Genomic DNA, 4,122 nt, shown 5'->3' with positions numbered 1-4,122 from the left:
AGCATGTGCATGTCTCAGCCGATATCACTCTGCAAATCAGCCCAAGTTCGTGGAAGCAGTGGCAAGAAACTGCAGCACACCATCAGAAGGTTTTAGTGTGTTTCTCTCTGTAGAATCCCTACAAATGCAGCTCAACTACACAATGTAAGGAGGACCAATACATGTGTGTATTGGGGCCTCTGTTTCATGCCACTATGAGAAGAATGACAACCCCACTAAACACTAGTCCTGGGTAGGATGAAGAATCACTGATGCTGGTTTTGATCATTTTGGTCCCCTCCAGGTCACAAAAAAATTTCAAAGTCAGCACCTCCAACTTCCTATTTTCTACAACCATGGAAATGCATCTCTTCAGAAGAAAAGGACTTCTCAGCATGGTGGGCTAGGGTGGAAAACTAGAGCCTCCATATGTTACCTGAAAGTTGCAGGCCCTATGCATTGGCCCCAGACTCTGTCTTCTACCATATTATCTAGGACACTGGACGAAGATCTTTCTATCTACACGCTAAGATTTACCCAATTGGGGAATCAACAGTCAAGTTAGTGTGTGGATTCTCAAAGCCATGTGTCTTGTAAGACAGGACATGGGAAACAGTTTTGACAGACTAATAGGATGGTAATTGTGATGATAATCATGACAGAATAAAAAAAAAGGAACCATATCATCTGAAAGGACATAGTGTCTCTGATAACAATTGTAAGCCGGACGGTGGTGGCACACGCCTTTAATCCCAGCACCTGGGAGGCAGAGGCAGGTGGATTCCTGAGTTCGAGGCCAGCCTGGTCTACAGAGTGAGTTCCAGGACAGCCAGGGCTACACAGAGAAACCCAGTCTCGAAATGAAATGAAACAAAAGGAAACAAAACAAAACAAAAAACAATTGTAACGTCTTTCCAAATTCTTCTTACTCTTCTATCTACTGAGAGTAACTCATTCAGATTAGCAGCCTTCTGTGTGGTGCCATGTTTTTCTCGATTTCCAGGGAGGAAGCTGACTTTCAGAGTTAGTAATATACCATTTCTACAGATGCTAATTCACATTCTAGGACAGAAGAGGATGATGTGATGATGGTAAAGCTTTAGCAAACAACTCACCAGAAGAATGGAAGCAAAAGTGAGTAAAGCCATGCTATCTCACAGCCCACGTAGTAAAGCATACTACTGAGCCCATGTGCCACCTGCATCTCTGACAGCTCAGCTTCTTGTGCATAAATTCATTGAGAAGTCTGCTATTTGCATTTCTCATTGCTGTAATAAATTAGCTGACATAAACAACTTAAGGAAATAAAATATTTATTTAGAGTCATAGTGGAGGGTTGTGGGGGTTGAATGGAAGTGTCTCCCAGAAACATATTTGAATACTTGATCCCCAGTTGGTGAAACTCTTTGGAAAGGATTAGGAAAGGGGTTGTTAAAGGGAGTGTGTGCCTGGAAAGACAAGGCATGGAGGGTAACATTTCAAAAGCCCAAATCATATCCAGTTTTCTCCCTTTCTCTTTACCTTATACTTGTGGGTCAGATGTAAACTCTCAGCTACTGCTTTGACACCATGCTTCTCTGCCTGCTGACAAAGCTCTTGCTATTATGGTCATGGGCCCACACTCTGAATTTATAAACTCCCATTGAATGTGTTCTTCTGTACGTTGCCTTGTTTATGCTGTGTCTTTATAGCACAAAAGGTCTCTAAAATAAGGGCATAGTAAGGATGACAGAAAAGTCATGCAGTTGGTCACCTGGTCACATTGCTTCCTCAGCCAGGAAGCAGACAAGCCAACTCCAATGCTCAGTACACATTCTTCTTTTCAGATTGTCCAGGACCCTAGGCCTGGGATATTATCGTGGTTTAAGTGAGATGTCTCCATGGGCTCAAGAATTTGAACACTTTGCTCCCACTTAGTAACACTGTATGGATAGTTTTAGGAGGTGTTGCTTTGATAGAAGAATTATATCACTAGGAGCAGGCATTGAAGGTTCCAAGTCCACCACCATTCTTAGTGTTCACACACTGTTACCTGATTGGGATACAAGATGTCAGCCCTCAGCATCTTGGTTTAGTTGCCATGTGTCCGCTCTGCCATCACAGCCTTATATCTCTCTGGAAAGATGGTGATACCCACAATCATGATGGATCACCCCTTACCAGTTAAACATTCCAGGAAAAGTCTCATAAACTACCCCAGAGACATTTTTCTACAGTGATTCTAAATCAAGTTGAGTTAACAGGGAAGATGGGCATGGCAAACCATGAGAGGATGGCCGAGGAAGGAGGCAGGCAGATGTCTGCAGAGAATGTCATTCCATTCACTGGACTGTTCAAACCCATCCTGTTGAGAACACCTAATGAGGAACATTTCTGTATGAGAGGACAAGTTCACATTATTTTCTTTTTTCTTTTTCTTTTTTGGTATTGCTGATCATCTTTCATGAGTATTTCATAGACTTTGTGTGCTTTTTAAAACTCCAGTTGTCTAATGTTTCCTGGCCATCTAGCATGGTCAGAGCCATACATTGGAGCTTGACAATGTGCCATGGGTCACTCCACTGAAGAAATCAGATTCTTTCTCCTCTATAATCTGTCAATTGTCTAGAGTAGATTTCTGTGGACTTTTGAGCCCACAGTGGAATGTTGAATAAGTATTGTGCAGACAACCACAGCTGCTGTCAGATATGAGTACAGAGTCCTATAATATCCAAAATACATAGCTTTGTCTTAGTCTTCCCCAACCTCTGGTTAATACACTCTTTCTGTCCCCTCTACAATAATCCTTGAGGTTTTGGTGGAAGGTTAGAAAGATCTATCACTTGTGTCTGAGCACTCCACAGACATGCTTTGACTAGTTGAGTTTCTGTGCTAACCAGAAACTACTGAGCAAAGAAACTCCTCTGAGGAGGTCTGGGAATTACAGTTAGCTATGGGCACAGAGATCGAAGAGGGCAGCTTCACACAGGTCAGTTTAACACAATAACCATAGTCAGTTAACCACTGAGCATAAGAGCTAATATCCATCAACTTCCTTTTTTTTAAATTTTTATTTTTTTATTGGATATTTTATTTACATTTCAGATGTTATTCCCTTACCTCATTTCTCCCTCCATCCCCCACCCAAGAACCCCCTATCCCATCTCCCCTACTCCTGCTTCTATGAGGATGTACCCCCACCTACCTCCCACTCCCACCTCCCCTCCCTCGAATTCCCCCACACTCAGAGTCCACCCTTCATGGGACCAAGGATCTCCTCTCCCACCTACGCCCAACAAGGCCATCCTCCCCTACATATACAGCTGGAGCCATGGGTCCCTCCCTATGTACTCCCAGCCTGGTGGTTTAGACTCTGGGAGCTCTGGTTGGTTGATATTGTTGCTCTCCTCATAGGGCCACAAATCCTTTCAGCTCCTTCAGTCTTCTCTCTAACTCCTCCATTGGAAACCCCTTGATCAGTTCAATGGTTAACTGTGAGCATCCATCTCTGAATATGTCAAACTCTTGCAGACCTCTAAGGAGACAGCTATATCTGGCTCCTGCCAGCATGCACTTCCTGACATCCACATCAGCGTCTACCTTTGGTGACTGCACATGAGATGGATACCCAGGTGGAATGGTCTCCAGACAGCCCCTCCTTCAGTTTATGTCCCACACTTTGTCCCCGTATTTGCTCCCTTGAGTGTTTTGTTACTCCTTCTAAGAAGGACCGAAGCACCCATACTTTGGTCTTCCTTGTTCATGAGCTTCATGTGGTCTGTGAGTTGAATCTTGGGTATTTCAAGCTTCTGGGCTAATATCCAATTATCAGTGAGTGAATGCCATGTGTGTTCTTTTGTGATTGGGTTATCTCATTCAGGATGATATTTTCTAGTTCCATTCATTTGCCTAAGAATTTCTCAAATTCACTGTTTTTAATAGCTGAGTAATACTCCATTGTGTAAATATACCACATTTTTTGTATCCATTCCTCTGTTGAAGGGCATCTGGGTTCTTTCCAGCTTCTGGCTCTTATAAATAAGGCTGCTATGAACATAGTGGAGCATATGTCCTTGTTATATGTTGGAGCATCTTCTGGGTATACGCCCAGGAGTTGTATAGTTGGGTCCTCAGGTAATGCTATGTCCAATTTTCTGAGGAATT

The sequence above is a fragment of the Grammomys surdaster genome, unplaced genomic scaffold (genome assembly GCF_004785775.1).
Source record: "Grammomys surdaster isolate TR1022 unplaced genomic scaffold, NIH_TR_1.0 116576, whole genome shotgun sequence".
Taxonomy (NCBI): domain Eukaryota; kingdom Metazoa; phylum Chordata; class Mammalia; order Rodentia; family Muridae; genus Grammomys; species Grammomys surdaster.
The sequence above is the reverse complement of the archived record's forward strand: the minus strand, read 5'-3'. Positions refer to the sequence as shown.